Genomic DNA, 19,597 nt, shown 5'->3' with positions numbered 1-19,597 from the left:
CACACACACACACACACATACACACACATACACACACACACACACACACACACATACACACACACACACACACACACACATACACACACATACACACACACACACACACACACACACATACACACACACACACACACACACAAAAATCCCCTTCTCTTAGGCTGAACATCTGAAGACAGAGAACCCGACTCAGAGCCAATGCAACAGTGATACTAACCTGGAGGGGACCTCGCCCAACTCATCAGGACCAATCAGAAGATCAGAACTACTAGAATCAACCTACTTCATTTTATTGTATAAAATGTCAGCACACAATGTTTCGGGGCTCTCTCAGATATCTCCCCTACGAGATTGACGAACGGGTCCGTGCACGCGATTCCAGATATCTTTACCTCTGAATAAACTGCCTTATATTATACAATTATCCACCTTGTCCAAAAGTCTCTACTTGGTCTCCGTTCTCCAGTAAACTTGTTTTATCAACAAAATTGGTAGCAGAGGATGGTTTTCTTCTCTGAATTCGGTCCATAGAAAGTTGATAGAGAAAGGAGACAAGTAAGAGACGGATCAGAAAGGACGGGTGACCTGTTCGCAGGAGCAGCTGGGAATCCAGCTCGCCTCAGGAAACTGATCTAGACGGCCGTCAATACAAAGGTAAGCAGAACCTGTTAAAACAAAATCTGCATATTGTATTATAGGATAAACCAAAATTAAGATCAGTAGTACTGAGCGTGAGTATGGATTACTGTTAAATTTATAACATATCTATTATGACTCAAAAGGCACATATGTAAAGATAACTGAAATCTTAAGGTTTTTACTGTTGAAATGTGACTCTCTAGAGAGGAGTCTAGTTACAGTGGTTCACAAGAGAAGGACCCTTTTATTTTTACTGTTGAAATGTGACTCTCTAGGTGAGGAGTCTAGTTACAGAGGTGTTGGTTCACAAGAGAAGGACCCTTTTATTTTTACTGTTGATATCTGAAATCTTAGGTTTTTACTGTTGAAATGTGACTCTAAGAGAAGAAGTCTAGTTACAGTGGTTCACAAGAGAAGGACCGACTTTTATTTTCTGTTGAAGTGTGGCTCTCTAGTGAGGAGCCTATTACAGAGGTTTTGGTTCACAAGAAATGGACCCTTTTATTTGATCCACAAGAGAAGGATCTGGTGACTTGATAAAAAGATTCAGATAGTCGGGTTGAGTTAATTCCGTGAGAATCCAAGTCCAGAAAAGGTTCTCCCGACTAGACGCCAGTTGAATGGTTTAAACGACTGGGAGTCTCCTTGAGGAGAATAAATAAAATAAAATAAAAATACAAGTTCAGATAGTCGGGCAATGGTTGACTTGGCACTCAACTAGATGTACTGTGAGGAACTCAAACTGAATTAATGTGTTGATGCTGATATGTAATGCAAATGTAAATGTTGAAATGTTAACCTGAATGTTGTGTAAGATTGGCCGTTTCATGAGACTAACTAGTTGATAACTTTTAAGAGGACCACCGAGTCCTATTCGGCATGTTATGCAGCCGCTACGCTGAAAGCTGACTTGTACTTTTTCCCTCTTGTGGTGTTGGTATTTCCCTAAATTCTAAAATTAAATTGATAATTATTTTAGGAGCGCTCGAGTTTGTTAATATATTGTTCCAAAAGGGCGATTCTGATACCTTTTGGGAAAATATATAATAACTCGAATAACTGAAAAACAATAATAACTTTTGCAAAATAATTCCTAGGATAAAATTGATAATTATTTTAGAAGCGCTCGGGTTTGCTAATATATTGTTCCAAAAGGGCGATTCTGATACCTTTTGGGAAAATATATAATAACTCGAATAACTGAAAAACAATAATACCTTTTGCAAAATAATTCCTAATAATAAATTATTGAAAATTCTTTGTGTACGAGGGTGGGGCACCTGAGATAAGTCGGTGTTGGCACCAAGAATACATTGCTGGCCTCGGCCAGTGACGGGCTAAGTACACCAAGATAGTCGGACCTTACCCGAAATTCTATATACATATATATATATACTGAAATAGCCATGGCCGTCACTACTATCCCTGATAGGTTGTGAGTTTCCACAGTTAAAAGGTCCTATTAATAGATAGGTTGTGTGGTAGGTGTGTTTTGACGTATGAGTGGATAAGATTTTACCCATCATTAGGTGGGGGAGAATCACCGAAATTGACCAGAGGTACTAAATTCTCGGAGATGCCAGCTATCTCTGTAATTTCACATTTAAAACATTCCATTTAAATGGTTGTGTGAAAGGTGCAGTTAACCTGAGAAAAAAAATCTCTAAGGGATCCAGTTGCTTCTGTGACTTCAGATAATGAAGGTGCCTAAATAAGGCTGTGTGAAGGGTGGCAGTCGAACTGAGAATGTGTTCTAGGACGCTTTGATAGCCTGAATACATTAAGCATTGTAATTCCAATTGGCTTTTTGGGTTGTGTGTTTTTATGTAATATAACGCGTTAATGGGTGATGGGAAGTTATAGTGAAACTTATGAAACTGAATACCAATCTGTAAAATTGTGAGAAAACTGACGGAACTTTCTGCAGCTCTCTCCAAACAGATTCACAAGGTCCAAGAGGGGGAGCTGACGGGAGATCCGGCGCCACTGAAGGTAAAAGTGGGAGACTGGGTGAGGGTGAAAGTCCACAAAAGAAAGTGGCTGGAACCCAGGTGGACTGGACCGTACGAAGTGAAGGAGGTTACTTCACACTCAGTCCAGGTCAGAGGTAAATCAGGCGCACCCTGGCACCATCTAACACACTGCACTCCAGCCCCCACTCCTTCCAGACTATTGTCTGAAGTAAGAGCTGATTTGAGCAGCGAGAACCAATCCTGACAACACAATGAAGAAACCCTTATGGGAACAACAATCTCACCCAGGGTGAAGAATAACTTTTTCCCCCTGGGAGAGATTGGGAGTGTCTGAATGTTTGTATGTATGTTTTCTGATAGGAATTGGACTCCTGCTGGGCACTCCTTATGAGGGGTTGTTGTGTGAAGCTATTTTGAATTACTTGTTAAATTGACTTATAATATAGAAGAGGTGGCTAAGGGATTTTTAACAGTACCAACCATGGGGGGGCAAATCCTCACAAGAGGTCCCAGAATTGACTGGGGACGAGAAATGTTTGATGTAATTAAAATGGAATCCAGGAATAGAAGAAATCTCCATTATATAACCAAAGGAGGGGGCCAGTACCCACTGATAGCCTTACCTAATCTATTGGCGGGGAAATGAAAGGGGCCCCAGCAACCTTAGATGTATACAGTAATAATAATAATATGCCATTTAGCAGACAGGCCATGAACACAGAGGACGTGGCCAGAGCGGTAGAAAGAATGACCCACCCCATGACAGGAATAGTAAGGTTTGGGCTGCCGTTAGAGGGCAGTGGGTTTCAGGGGATGCCCATAGGACACTTTTGCCATGGGCCGATTACGGAGAGTATGTTGGGAAAATAACTGAATTGTGTAATAGTCTCAGAGAGACATGCAATCCATCAGACAGGAGAGAGGAGAGAGAAGTCCATCCCCCAGCTTTGAGCGTGAGAAAGAGGAAGATAAGGCGTGATTAGTCCTTGAGGGAGAAATAGTAGACTCTAGTGGGGGGAAGACTAAGGAACCCTTTGATCCAAATTGTGAGGTGTTTGAATTGGCTACTATTGACTTAGCACTTCAACAGGAACAGAGAAACCTAATTTGGCATTGACAGTAATGGGTATGAAAATTAATTGGATGATGGGGTTTTGTGTTGAATTAGAGACAGTGAGACTATTAGTCAATACCTAGGAGAGAAGAGAGGTTACGGTAGCAAAGACAGACAAGAAGGAAATAGTAATAGTGGAGACAGGAGTGAGTGGAAGTGTTACAATTGTGACAAAACGGGACATTTTGCTAGAGAATGTGAGGAACCGTGTAGTTACTGCAAGGAAAGGGCACCAGTTAAGAAACTGTAGGCAGAAGGGGAAGAGAGAAATCAGGAGTCCTCATGACCTGGCTGTTTGGTTGTTGTTTTTTAATTGGGCTTTTCAAATAGAAAACAACACACCTAGTATGATGTTAATAAAGTCTTGTTGTTTCAATTTTGGAGGGTTTTCAGCAGGTCAAGGGTTATAGGTCTTAAAGGTGCACACAGTGAATTTTATGGATTTTTTTAGGTTTTGGCTGAGTTTGGGGTATATATGATTTCTTATGAGAATGAATGTCATGAGGACTTAATGAACACTTGGGATAACTAACATTTATGAAATATTTAGAATAATGGTAATGTTTAGTATACTATGGGATTAAACAGTTCGTTAAATGATTTCAATGGCCTCTGAACTCTGTTTTAACATTCTGGTGTTATTTTAATCATCCACACTAGTAAATTCTAAAGGCATGAGAGGAGGACTTTAAGATAGTTTATTTTACTAAGTTGAGGGTAAAATAGGTAGGTGGTAATATTGACACATGGCCAAATCATGTGTCAAAAAGGGGGATGGTTGGATTAAATATTAAATATATACGAAGGAGAGGACAAAATACTTTAAAAAAAAAAAAAAAAAACTTGTATGATAGTTTATTAACCACACCTGTATGTCAGAGGTTTTGTGCCCCACAGGTGAACTAAAGGAGAAGGTGACCCACTCTATCTAACCAGGAGACTGAATCAGGCCTGGCGGGAAGGGCCCTACCAAGTACTGCCTTTGCCAGCAGAATAGCTGAGAGATCCATCTGGGTCCATGTCACACACTGTAAAAAGGCAAAACCAGCTACACCTGACGAACAAACACAGTTAGGAGAAAGATCCGATTACCACTAGGGCTCGGGGGTTGGCTCCTTAACGAAGATTCCCTTACCCTGTCTGATCATCCCTGTGTGAGGTCGATAGAAGGTAAAGCAATGGGTTGGCCTCTGGCATCTGACATGTTCTCAGGGCAAGGGTGGGGATTCACAGGTCTCCCGACGGTAGGTAGCTGTCTGATTGTGGGGGCCATATTCCTAACACACACGGACCCTCTTGTTTCAGCCAGAAGTGGTAGTTAACCTAACACAAGTTGAAAAGGCATAGGAGACAGCTAGACGTAGGGAAAGGGGAAATTCTAGAGTAAACCTCTCTGAGGGAGGTAGTGAGACCGGGGCTGTGATAAAGATAGTGCAAAACTATAGACCTGGAGGAAGTAGTACAGGTGGAAACGGGGTATAGAAATCTTAACCTGTGGTTGGAATGGATTCAGTATATGGCAAAAACGATGTCTAAAGAGGACTGTTTTGCCTCTGGGACAGCCAAACCAGGGTTAACAACTACTCCGTTCCCCTTGACAGGCTTTAACTCTCTGTCAGGTTTTTCCTCCATGCAAGCCACCCTAGGAATGTGGTGAAAGAGTCTTATGGTAACTTGCACTATCTGTTTCCCCCGATAACAAAGTCATCCCGACCTGGGTTGCCTCAGTTTGAAGTCACAGGGGATTCTAAATTGTTTTTCAAGGACTAGTAAGGATAGGATACAGGGTAGGGCATTTTAGCTCCTGCTCCCACACAGAGAATGTCACACCTAAAGAGACCATGACTAATCTCCCCTCTTTGTTGCAGCCAGATGATTTTAGGAGCCAAAAACCAGACCCGTGCTGACATCTGATGGATGTGTGATGATAACTGATTGAGAACTCACCTACATACGCAAACAATCAAACGTGTCAGAGACTGGTGAGTTGTCACATAGAAAGTAGGACCTCCTCCCGGGATCCTTTGATGAAAGGATATATATTGATGGGATCCACAATCAGATCGCAGCTGGGTTTGAATCAAGTATTTTCTGGTGGTCAAACAATTAATAAAAATGTAGATTGGATAAATTATATTTAATATAACCAGCAAAATATTTATAAACCACACTCGTGATGCAATAAAGGGATTAGCTGAGCAGACAGCGGCAACTAGCTTAATGACATGGCAGAATAGAATAGCTTTAGATATGCTTTTGGCTGAGCGGGACGGGGTTTGTGTTCTGTTTGGATATATGTGCTGTACTTTCATCTCCAACAATATAGCACCGGACGGGCCCGTGACCAAAGCGCTTGAGTGACCATCACCACGCTGGAGAACGAACTGGTTGAGAACTCTGGTATTGATAGCTCCATAGACGGTTGGTTTGATAACATATTTGGTAAATGGAAAACTATTGTTGTGACTATTCTGGGTGAACTTATGGCCTCTATGGGTATACTTGTTCTTTGTGGATGTTGCCTTATTTCCTGGCTGAGTGACTGGTTTGGTGAGTACTCTTCTATTGTGGTTACTGGATTTCTGACCCTAGTAATTGTGTTTTTGCTGTTAATGTGTTGTGCTGCTTGCATCGTCCCCTGTCTCAGGAGGTCAGTGGTAGGAGTGGTGCAGGCGTCAGGTATGATGCTGTTGTTACCGGCCCAGGATGATGCAGGTGACTCTGCTACTGACTCTGAGACCAAGCTGGATGATCCATGTTTTGCCTAGTAAAATACATACACGCATTTATTTTCAGTTCTTGCTCATTTATTACCTTATGTTTTTACTAACCACTGTGATTGTTTATTCTTCCTGATGTGAAGGTAAAGGATTCCTGGGTGGCTGGTAGCCAACTCAGTACATGCTAGGTGTAGGGGAGGAATAGAGGGTTAAAATTATTATTTTTATTTTTATTAACATTAAATGTTGTGATTTAATTTCCATATCCTGTTATTCTTAAGGGTGATTATACTCTGTTTAGAGTGACACAATAAAATTGTTGGCTTTTATTTTTAATTGGATCTGTATGTGATGAATAGCTTGGAAGGAATGCATTAAGGAGGAGCACTGTACTGATATGGATTGTTTCACATAACAGGCTGATAAGAACACTCTCTCTTTGTTGTCTGTGAAACTGTCCTTGAACATGGGTACATGGAGTACAGTTAGTGTCTTTTGGGTGCTGACTGTTATACCATTAATAAAAACGTCGATAGAATTAACTACATACATTAATGTTCAAAAATTAGGCAATTGGACACAACAAGGTTTTGAGGAGGTGCATGGCCAGTTGGCTGCAACCTCTCTCATGGCTTTCCAAAATCGTATTGCTGTCGACATGCTCCTGGCTGAAAAAGGAGGAGTATGTGCTATGTTTGGTGAACAATGTTGTACCTTTATTCCCAACAATATAGCCACAGATGGCAGTTTGATAATTGCCCTGGAAGGGTTACGAACTCTTAATGGCAAAATGAAGAGCCACTCAGGGGTGGATACTTCAATGTGGGACTCTTGGATGGATGCGTTTGGTAAATATAAAACGCTTGTTTCTTCTATACTTGTATCCATCTCTGTTTTTGCTGCAATTCTAGTGCTTTGTGGATGCTGTTGCATTCCATGCATACGGACGCTGACAACCAGGATTATAACCACCGCTATTGATCCAAATCCTGCAGATAACGGTCAGATGTTTCCTTTGCTTGCTATTGACGATGCTGACCAAGGATATCTGGATGATGAATAGCATTTAAGCCTTTGTCACGTCTCTTGTGAGACGTGAAGAGGGGGAATGTAAAACTTTATCTTCTGATAAAGTTTTCCCTATTTTGCCAATTGCAGCATTTAAGCTTTTGTCACGTCTCTTGTGAGACGTGAAGAGGGGGAATGTAAAACTTTATCTTCTGATAAAGTTTTCCCTATTTCGCCAATTGCACTATTAGCTTGTGTCACGTCTCTTGTGAGACGTGAAGAGGGGGAATTAAAACTTTATCTTCTGATAAAGTTTTCCCTATTTCGCCAAATTGCACTATTTAAGCTTGTGTCACGTCTCTTGTGAGACGTGAAGAGGGGGAATTAAAACTTTATCTTCTGATAAAGTTTTCCCTATTTTGCCAAATTGCAGCATTTAAGCTTTTTGTCACGTCTCTTGTGAGACGTGAAGAGGAGGAATTAAAACTTTATCTTCTGATAAAGTTTTCCCTATTTTGCCAAATACACTGTTAGCTTGTGTCACGTCTTAAGTTTTCCTTCTTTACTGTTACTTGGTCACGTCTCTGGGGAGACGTGAAGAGAGGGATTTGTCGTAGTAAATATATAATGTTATAGCTTGGTCTGACTAAAATCTTGTGCATGACCCATTTTGTGTTGGGCCTTTGTATTCAATACAATGCACAAAAGAGTCCTATCTTGTCAGCCTTATCAGCAGGTGGCTAAGGACAACACCCACGCCATAGGTCTCTCAGTTCTTCCAACTCACGAGTTCTTGCTCTGAGGACACACACATACACACCCCCACACACACACACACATACACACACACACACACACACACACACAATACACACACAACACACACACACACACACACACACACACACACACACACACACACACACACACATACACACACACACACACACACACACACACACACATACACACACACACACACACACACAAAAATCCCCTTCTCTTAGGCTGAACATCTGAAGACAGAGAACCCGACTCAGAGCCAATGCAACAGTGATACTAACCTGGAGGGGACCTCGCCCAACTCATCAGGACCAATCAGAAGATCAGAACTACTAGAATCAACCTACTTCATTTTATTGTATAAAATGTCAGCACACAATGTTTCGGGGCTCTCTCAGATATCTCCCTACGAGATTGACGAACGGGTCCGTGCACGCGATTCCAGATATCTTTACCTCTGAATAAACTGCCTTATATTATACAATTATCCACCTTGTCCAAAAGTCTCTACTTGGTCTCCGTTCTCCAGTAAACTTGTTTTATCAACAGTCCTCTACTCCGACAATTAATCCACAGATAAAACGGTAAAAATTTGTTTTCTAGTAATCTCTCCTCCTTCAGTCTTCTTCTTCTTCTTCTTCTTCTTTGGACTTTATATGGCGTTTGGCAACCAACTTTATGGTGCATTACCACCACCAACTGGACTGGAGCGTAGACCTCAGTTCACCTTTCAATCACCCACGTGGGTAGATGCTCCTAAACACCGATTTCCATTTTAGCGCCTGGCCACGCAGATGCTCGTTGACGCGCGCGAGCAGTGTGGGTGCAATGATTCAATAACATGTACGGTTGAAGTCGGAAGTTTACATACACTTAGGTTGGAGTCATTAAAACTCGTTTTTCAACCCCTCCACAAATGTCTTGTTAACAAACTATAGTTTTGGCAAGTCGGTTTTCAAGAAATCCTGGTTGGATGAATTTTTTAAGTGACTGAAATTTTGCTACCCGATTCATGCCTTTAGTTGAGAGAGGGTGTGGTTTCTACCTGTCAATCAAGTCTTTAGGTGAGAGGTAGTGGGGTTTATACCTTTCAATTAGGTTTGGGAACAGTTTTTCAAATATCTGAATGGACATTAGTATTTGATTACTTGTGTGATTATTCATTTTCAAGAATAAAAATACAGGCCTATTTTAACAATGAAAAGGCTTTTGTCTAAATTTAAATGATCCATGTGACATTGTTACATACAAGGATATATCATGACATTTGAAATTCCTAATTTAATAAAACAACAAACTTGTGCCTTTCCAAATCATGTCCAATCATTTTAATTTACCACAGGTGGACTCCAATCAAGTTTTAGGAACATCTCAACGATGATCAATGGAAACAGGATGCGCCTGAGTTCAATTTCGAGTCTCTAAGCAAAGGGTCTGAATACTTATGTAAATCATTTATTTTTAATAAATGTGCAAACATTTCTAAAAACCTGTTTTTCGCTTTGTCATTATGGAGTATTGTGAGTAGATTGAGGATTTAAAAAAAAATGTAATCCATTTTAAAATAAGGCTGTAATGTAACAAAATGCGGAAAAATGGAAGGGGTCTGAATACTTTCCGAACGCACTGTACATTCCTTACTATATTCTGCCTGCCAAATCACAGGTAGGCTGGATATGAGCCAATCAGCCATTTTCTGCACTAGCCTTTTCTTATTATACAGTAAACAGTGTGAAGTTAAATTCAATGTGTTGTGAATATCAGGGACAGGTTTTTTTTTCTCAGATGGGCCTCCGGCTCGGAGTTCAGGTGGAGCTCCGGCTCGGAGTTCACGTGGTCCTCTGCGCTTCAGCAAAGAAAGGAAAGGAGGGGTGCTCGACAACAATGACAAAAAATCATGACAAGGGCTTACCAAGAAAAACTTCCAAAAGGACTAATTGGAGGCAGAAGGAGTTGGAGCATTCAACAAAAGAGGCATAGCCTGGTACAACTCAGTTCAGCCTTATTGAACTCCCACAATGCCTTTAGGTGAGAGAGGGTGAGGGCTATACCTATCAATCATTTCAGTGGTTATAGGAGTATCTCATTGAGTAAAGTGCTAATGGATCTTTGAATGGATTGAGTTCTGGGGCTGTAAGTATCAAAGGTCTCAGTAATCTTATTCATGGTGATATAAAATTGATCCTAAATCCGCACTCCTTCTCTTGAGATGCTTGATACGGCCCTTGATTTTTGAATTGGTTGACCCTGTCCATGCAATCTTTGAGAAGAGCAGCAACCTACACACGTGGAAGAAGATCACAGCATCATAGAGAATAACTTGGAGAAAAAAATACACCACCTCTTTTATGATTATTCGCCAGTGAGTATTGTTTTATTCCCAATTTTCTCTCTTAATTTCTAGTCAGGAGAGATAGATGTGGTAAACCGCGAGACGGGAGATCGCTGCCATTACAGCTACTTCTCTAGAGATGTGGCCAGGAAGGTAGGAGACGTACACAGTCGATGTTTAGGTGACAGACTAGACGTCAATCTGTTTTCCCTTGATAACCCTTCGTAAGATTCTCTTTTAAATCTGGACCTTTCCTTCTGTCTCTGTCTCTGTCTCTGTCTCTGTCTCTCTCTCTCTGTCTCTCTCTCTCTCTGTCTCTCTCTGTCTCTGTCTCTCTCTCTCTCTGTCTCTCTCTATCTGTCTCTCACTATCTCTCTCTCTCTCTCTCTCTCTCTCTCTGTCTCTGTCTCTCTCTCTCTTTCTCTTTGTCTCTGTCTCTGTTTCTGACTCTCTCTCTGTCTCTGTCTCTCTCAATTCAATTCAATTCAATAGACTTTATTGACATGGCAAGTAAAATTACTTACATTGTCAAAGTATAGATATAACAAAAATGGTGGGACCAACAGCAATAATAATAATAATAGTAGTAGTGGAAATGTGATTACCATTAACAGCAACTACAACAACAATATTAATGAGAATAACAATACATTGAAGCAATAGTAGTCGACCAGTCTCAACATGACTGAGAAGACACATTACATGGTATGAAAGCCAAAACAAAACAGGAAATATTATTGACATTACATTACACTTTTCACTGGCTGTCCCTCAGGTTGTGGCAGAAGGACACATATTTGGCTGCCAAAATTGCACATTTTGGCTTTTCACCCAATAAATATAGGATTTTTTCTTCCTCTTTTATAGTTAAAAATTATTTGTACTGAATGATAATTTTGGGAAAGAAAGATTCTCTTAGGTCTGAGTATTTTTCACAGTGTAGTAGGAAATGCATCTCTGTTTCTACCTCTCCCCGGAGGCAGCGTGAGCACAGCCTGTCCTCTCTGGGCAGCCAGGTTTGCCTGTGACGACCGGTCTCTATAGCCAGACTGTGCTCACTGAGTCTGTACCTAGTCAGTGTTTTCCTCAGTTTTCTATCAGTCACAGTGGTCAGATAGTCTGCCACCATGTACTGTCTGTTTAGAGAAAAATTGCATTGAAGTTTACTTAGATTTTTTGTGGTGTCTTTCCAATAGGTGATATATTTTTATTTTTGCTTTGTGATGATTTGGTTGGGCCAGCTTTTCTGAGTGCTGTCCTGAGGCTCTATGAGGTTGGTTTAGGTTAGTGAACTGAGCCTCAGAACCAGCTGGCTGAGGGGACTCTTCTCTTGTTTCATCTCTTGACATAGTAGAGCTGTGTGATGGAATGTTTTGGGGTCACTTGTTTTTAGATGGTTGTAAAATTTGATGGCTCTTTTTTCTATTCGAATAAGGAGGGGTTATTGGTCCAATTCTGCTCTACATGCGTTATTTTGAGTTTTTCTTTGCACTTGCAATACAGTCTTGCAAAACTCTGCATGCAGTATTTCGATTGGATGTTTGTCCCATTTGGTAAAATCAGTATTAGAGAGCGGACCCCATACTTCGCTGCCATATAGAGCAATTGGTTCTATAACTGATTGGAACATTTTGAGCCAGATTCTAATTGGAATTTCGATTTTAATATTCCTTTTAATGGCATAGAATGCTCTTCTTGCTTTGTCTCTCAGCTCATTCACAGCCATGTGAAAGCTACCTGTGTTGCTGATATTTAGTCCTAGATATGTGTAATTTTTGGTGTGTTCTAATATTCCTTTTTTGGAATATCATTATATTCAGGTTTTTTAGATTAACGGTCAGAGCCCAGGTCTGACAGAACCTGTGCAGATGATCTAGATGCTGCTGTAACCCCTCCTTAGTGGGAGACAGTAGCACCAGGTCATCTGCGTACAGCAGACACTTGATTTCAGTGTTGTGTAGGGTGAGACCAGGTGCTGCTGATTCTTCTAATGTTTTTGCCAATTCATTAATGTAGATGTTAAATAGTGTTGGACTTATTGGGCAGCCCTGTTTCACTCCACGTCCCTGAGAGAAGAAGTCTGTTTGCTTGTTGCCGATTTTAATCGCACATTTGTTTGTAGTGTACATTGATTTAATAACATAATATGTTAAGGCTCCTGAGTGGCGCAGTGGTCTAAGGCACTGCATCGCAGTGCTAGCTGTGCCACTAGAGATCCTGGTTCGAATCCAGGCTCTGTCGCAGCCGGCCGTGACCGGGAGACTCATGGGCGGCGTACAATTGGCCTAGCGTTGTCCAGGGTAGGGGAGGGAATGGCCGGCAGGGATGTAGCTCAGTTGGTAGAGCATGGCGTTTGCAACGCCAGGGTTGTGGGTTCGATTCCCATGGGGGGCCAGTATAAAAATAAAAAATAAATAAAAAATGTATTCACTAACTGTAAGTCGCTCTGGATAAGAGCGTCTGCTAAATGACTAAAATGTAAATGTTTTCCCTCCAATACCACTTTCTATTAGTTAGTAAAAAAGACCTTCGTGCCAAATTGAATCAAATGCTTTCTTGAAGTCTACAAAACACGAGTAGATTTTGCCTTTGTTTTGATTTACTTGTTTGTCAATTAGAGTGTGGAGTGTGTAAATGTGGTCTGTTGTACGATAATTTTTAACAAATCCAATCTGGCTTCTGCTTAGGACATTGTGTTCATCAAGGAAATTATGTAGTCTGCTGTTTATGATACTGCAGAGAATTTCCCCCAAGTTGCTGTTAACGCAAATTCCTCTGTAATTATTTGGGTCAAATTTGTCTCCATTTTTATAAATTGGTGTGTCTCTCTCTCTCCCTGTCTCTGTCTCTGTCTCTGTCTCTGTCTGTCTCTCTGTCTCTGTCTCTGTCTGTCTCTCTGTCTCTGTCTCTGTCTATGTCTCTGTCTCTGTCTCTGTCTCTGTCTCTGTCTCTGTCTGTCTCTCTCTCTGTGTCTCTGTCTCTCTCTCTGTCTCTCACTATCTGTCTCTCTCTCTGTCTCTGTCTCTCGCTCTGTCTCTATTTATCTGTCTCTCTCTATCTGTCTCTGTCTCTCTCTCGCTCTCTCTCTCTCTCTCTCTCTCTCTCTCTCTCGCTCTCTCTCTCTCTCTCTCTCTCTCTCTCTCTCTCTCTCTCTCTCTCTCTCTCTCTCTCTCTCTCTCTCTCTCTCTCTCTCTCTCTCTCTCTCTCTCTCTGTCTCTCTGTCTCTGTCTCTGTTTCTGACTCTCTCTCTGTCTCTGTCTCTCTCTCGCTCTGTGTCTCTCTCTCTCTGTGTCTCTGTCTCTCTCTGTGTCTGTGTCTGTGTCTCTGTCTCTGTCTCTCTCGCTCTCTCTCTCTCTCTCTCTCTCTCTCTCTCTCTCTCTCTCTCTCTCTCTCTCTCTCTCTCTCTCTCTCTCTCTCTCTCTCTCTCTCTCTCTCTCTCTCGCTCTCTCTCTCTCTCTCTCTCTCTCTCTCTCTCTCTCTCTCTCTCTCTCTCTCCCTGTCTCTGTCTCTGTCTCTGTCTCTGTGTCTCTCTCTGTCTCTCTCTCTGTCTCTGTCTCTGCGTCCAGGTGACGGGTGTGGTGATGGACCTGGGATAACAAGATGGAGTTCTCTAGGGTGATGCAGAGCAGCAAGGAAGAGAACGGCACGAGGGCAAAACAGACCATCAACAAGACGCTCAAGGATCTGTGGAGGAAAAACCCTCTGCCGTGAGCGTCTGTGTTTTCATGTGCGTGTGTCCTCTTTGCCTGTGTGCCACCATGAGCTACAGCACTGTGAGAAAGTCTCCAACCTAATTTCATCAATTAGACTATTGAGGTGTGGCACTACTGTCTCTGTCCCTCTCTCTCTCTCTCTCTTTTTCCGTACAGCTAATACGTTTCTGTATTGTATTCCAATTGCACTGCAAAACATAACCCCCCAAAAACTGCAAATGCATCCGAGTCACAAGCTTGACGTAGTCATTGCGTGCTAGGAGTATGGGACCAAATGCTAAACATTTGACGCTTACGTGTCTTTTTGTTGCGGTCCTCTGTAGCTCAATTGGTAGAGCATGGCGCTTGTAACGCCGGGGTAGTGGGTTTGATCCCCGGGACCACCCATACGTAAAAATGTATGCACACATGCCTGTAAGTCGCTTTGGATAAAAGCATCTGCAAAATGGCATATTATTATTATTGTCAATCAAAACATTTTGCGGAAGGTACTACGCAGCGTACAGACCCCCTAGCGCAATCAACTTCGTCGAGATACTTTCAGTTTGATTGTTGGCCTATTTGGCAGGGAAAATGTGAAGCCAGCTGTATATCTATTGCCAGTTTATTTTTGACTCTTTTCCATCATTATATGGCCTAAAATACGTTTGTTAATATGGGCAGAATATTATCAATAGCATTCCGAATTTTGATCCGTTATGAAAATAAAACATTTCATGAAATGTAATAGAAAAAAATTGATATGGTAAAAGGCCGACGATTCAGTAAAAAAAAAATACTCTTTGTCACTTGACTATAGGAATGGAAACGTTGTGATTTTAGATACACAAAGTAACAACAGCCTATGATTAAAGGGTTAGGCTATACTGGGTTCTCACGTCATCTTCATCATCATTATCATTCACATCATTCCAATTCAATCAAGTCACAATTATAAGCTTTGGTATTGACATCAGTGAGCTTTTATGTTTAGTTCATTTCATTCCGATCTCCTCTGCATTATTGTAGCCATTTGCTACAGCCTGTCAACTATGCCTCTGCCTATCCCTGTTCTCTCCTCTCTGCACAGGCTACACAAACGCCTCACACCGCGTGGCTGCTGCCTCTTTTACCTGGTGGTCCCTGCACGCACCCCACACCTGGAGTTCCAGGTCTCAGGCAGCCTCTGGAACTGCCGTTCTGCTGCCAACAAAGCTGACTTCATCCCAGCCTATGCTAACCTCCAGTCCCTCGACTTCCTGGCGCTGACGGAAACATGGATTACCACTGAAAACACTGCTACTCCTACTGCTCTCTCCTCGTCTGACCATGTGTTCTCGCATACCCCGAGAGCATCTGGTCAGAGGGGTGGTGGCACAGGAATCCTCATCTCTCCCAAGTGGACATTCTCAATTTTTCCCCTAACCCATCTGTCTATCTCCTCATTTGAATTCCATGCTGTCACAGTCACTAGCCCATTTAAGCTTAATATCCTTGTCATCTATCGCCCTCCAGGTTCCCTTGGAGAGTTCATCAATGAGCTTGACGCCTTGATAAGTTCCTTTCCTGAGGATGGCTCACCCCTCACAGTTTTGGGGGATTTCAACCTCCCTACGTACACATTTGACTCATTTCTCTCTGCCTCCTTCTTTCCACTCCTCTCCTCTTTTGACCTCACCCTCTCACCGTCCCCCCTACTCACAAGGCAGGCAATACGCTTGACCTCATCTTTACTAGATGCTGCTCTTCTACTAATCTCACTGCAACTCCCTTCCATGTCTCCGACCACTACTTTGTTTCCTTTTCTCTCTCGCTCTCCTCCAACACTACTCACTCTGCCCCTACACAGATGGTAATGCGCCGCCGCAACCTTCGCTCTCTCTCTCCCACTACTCTCTCCTCTTCCATCCTATCATCTCTTCCCTCTGCTCAATCCTTCTCCCTCCAATCTCCTGATTCTGCCTCCTCAACCCTCCTCTCCTCCCTTTCTGCATCCTTTGACTCTCTGTGTCCCCTATCCTCCCGGCCGGCTCGGTCCTCCCCTCCAGCTCCGTGGCTTGATGACTCATTGCGAGCTCACAGAACAGAGCTCCGGGCAGCGGAGCGGAAATGGAAGAAAACTAAACTCCCTGCCGACCTGGCATCTTTTCACTCCCTCCTCTCTACATTTTCTTCATCTGTTTCTGCTGCTAAGGCCACTTTCTACCACTCTAAATTCCAAGCATCTGCCTCTAACCCTAGGGAAGCTCTTTGCCACATTTTCCTCCCTGCTGAATCCCCCCCTCTCTCTCTGTGGATGACTTCGCAACCACTTTGAAAAGAAGGTTGACGACATCCGATCCTCGTTTGTTAAGTCTAATGACACTGCTGGTCCTACTCACAATGCCCTACCCTATGCTTTGACTTCTTTCTCCCCTCTCTCTCCAGATAAAATCCTGCGACTTGTGACTGCAGGCCGCCCAACAACCTGCCCGCTTGACCCCATCCCCTCCTCTCTTCTCCAGACCATCTCCGGTGACCTTCTCCCCTACCTCACCTCGCTGATCAACTCATCCTTGACCGCTGGCCATGTCCCTTCCGTCTTCAAGAGAGCGAGAGTTGCACCCCTTCTCAAAAAACCAACACTCGATCCCACTGATGTCAACAACTACAGACCAGTATCCCTTCTTTCTTTTCTTTCCAAAACTATTGAGCGTGCCGTCTTTAGCCAACTCTCTTGCTATCTCTCTCAGAATGACCTTCTTGATCCAAACCAGTCAGGTTTCAGGACTGGTCATTCAACTGAGACTGCTCTTCTCTGTGTCACGGAGGCTCTCCGCACTGCTAAAGCTAACTCTCTCTCCTCTGCTCTTGTCCTTCTAGACCTGTCTGCTGCCTTTGATACTGTGAACCATCAGATCCTCCTCTCCACCCTCTCCGAGCTGGGCATCTCCGGCGCGGCTCACTCCTGGATTGCGTCCTACCTGACCGGTCGCTCCTACCAAGTGGCGTGGCGAGAAGCTGTCTCCGCACCACGTGCTCTCACCACTGGTGTCCCCCAGGGCTCAGTTCTAGGCCCTCTCCTATTCTCCCTATACACCAAGTCACTTGGCTCTGTCATATCCTCACATGGCCTCTCCTATCATTGCTACGCTGACGATACACAACTAATCTTCTCCTTTCCCCCTTTCTGATAACCAGGTGGCGAATCGCATCTCTGCATGTCTGGCAGACATATCAGTATGGATGACGGATCACCACCTCAAGCTGAACCCTGGCAAGACGGAGCTGCTCTTCCTCCCGGGGAAGGACTGCCCGTTCCATGATCTCGCCATCACGGTTGACAACTCCGTTGTGTCCTCCTCCCAGAGTGCGAAGAGCCTTGGCGTGACCCTGGACAACACCCTGTCGTTCTCCGCTAACATCAAGGCGGTGACCCGATCCTGCAGGTTCATGCTCTACAACATTCGGAGAGTACGACCCTGCCTTACACAGGAAGCGGCACAGGTCCTAATCCAGGCACTTGTCATCTCCCGTCTGGATTACTGCAACTCGCTGTTGGCTGGCCTCCCTGCCTGTGCCATTAAACCCCTACAACTCATCCAGAATGCCGCAGCCCGTCTGGTGTTCAACCTTCCCAAGTTCTCTCACGTCACCCCCTCCTCCGCACACTCCACTGGCTTCCAGTTGAAGCTCGCATCCGTTACAAGACCATGGTGCTTGCCTATGGAGCAGTGAGGGGAACGGCACCTCCGTACCTTCGGGCTCTGATCAGTCCCTACACCCAAACGAGGGCATTGCGTTCATCCACCTCTGGCCTGCTGGCTCCCTTCCTCTGCGGAAGCATAGTTCCCGCTCAGCCCAGTCAAAACTGTTCGCTGCTCTGGCACCCCAATGGTGGAACAAGCTCCCTCACGACGCCAGGACAGCGGAGTCACTCACCACCTTCCGGAGACATTTGAAACCCCACCTCTTTAAAGAATACCTGGGATAGGATAAAGTAAACCTTCTACCACCCCCCAAAAAAAAAAAAAAAAAAAAAAAGTGTAAAGTGGTTATCACACTGGCTATAGGGTGAATGCACCAATTTGTAAGTCGCTCTGGATAAGAGCGTCTGCTAAATGACGTAAATGTGCCCTTGAGCAAGGCACTTAACCCTAATTGCTCCTGTAAGTCGCTCTGGATAAGAGCGTCTGCTAAATGACTAAAATGTAAAAAAATGTAAATGAGCTGGCTTTCTGAGTGAGGAGAGACACGTGGGTAGGCCTACCAACTGAAAGCGTCTGAAAACAAAAATGATTATGAAATTCGGACTACAGAAATCGAATGTTTATATAAAATGTCTGACTTTCCCCCTACATTATAACAGTTTAATAAGTCAATTTAATATAGGACAACATCACCAAATCCATTTGGCCTATGTCGTTTCATTTAGTCTCATTATGATACAGAAAGTGTAGGCTATTTTAAAAGAACAGAATACCATATTTTGAGTTGACTGTATAGATCTATCCAAGGTTCAACTTTAAGGCAAGGGCATCTTTTAAAGCTATTTTGATACTCACCTCTTGGCTTCGTCACGACTTCCTCCGAAGCTGCCTCCTCTCCTTGTTCGGGCATGCTGCCGGCGATCGTCGTCACCCGCCTTCTAACCACTGCCGCTCCTCATCTCATCATTCCATTTGTTTTGTCTTGTTTATTACACACACCTGGTTCATATCCCCTCATCAGTACCGGTATAAGTGTTCCCTCTGCCCCCTTGTCTTTGTGTGTGTGTGTGATTGTATATTGTAGATGAGATTATAGCTCGGTGGAACGCGATTATATTGTGTTTCGCTGGGTTGTTTCACCCGTGTGCCTTATTTTCCCCAGTGCGCCGTTTGTCCGCACTGGTGTGTATTACGCATTGCTGCGTACCTCTGTTTATTGATTAAACCATTTATTCCGTGATTTCCTCTCCTGCGTCTGACCCCGTCCAACGTCACCCGCTACAGTCTTGATAATATTGAATGAGAATGTAGTTCATAATGTTTTGAAATCAGTTGTCTTTCTCTCCCATTCCGATTTTCAATCAAAAAAATATGCATTACGTACACAAGATTGGAATGTTGGAAAGTGATGCCTTACCCTGGCTGGCGAGGACACAGGTTTAGCCAGTGACTAAAATGAATTACAAGGAAATAAAGCTTTTGTACCTGTTTTAAAAACAATACAGGCCTGCATTTCGTAATGTATGAGACATCAAAACATTTTCAAAAAACCTTGCGCGCTATCACAACACCTGTTCAGTTTACTGTCGTTCTAAAAATAATTTCTGAATCAGCTGATTGTTGTTCAATGTTTAATTTCACAGATAC

This window comes from Coregonus clupeaformis, unplaced genomic scaffold, assembly GCF_020615455.1.
Source record: "Coregonus clupeaformis isolate EN_2021a unplaced genomic scaffold, ASM2061545v1 scaf0153, whole genome shotgun sequence".
NCBI classification, from domain to species: domain Eukaryota; kingdom Metazoa; phylum Chordata; class Actinopteri; order Salmoniformes; family Salmonidae; genus Coregonus; species Coregonus clupeaformis.
This window is presented reverse-complemented; position numbering follows the sequence as displayed.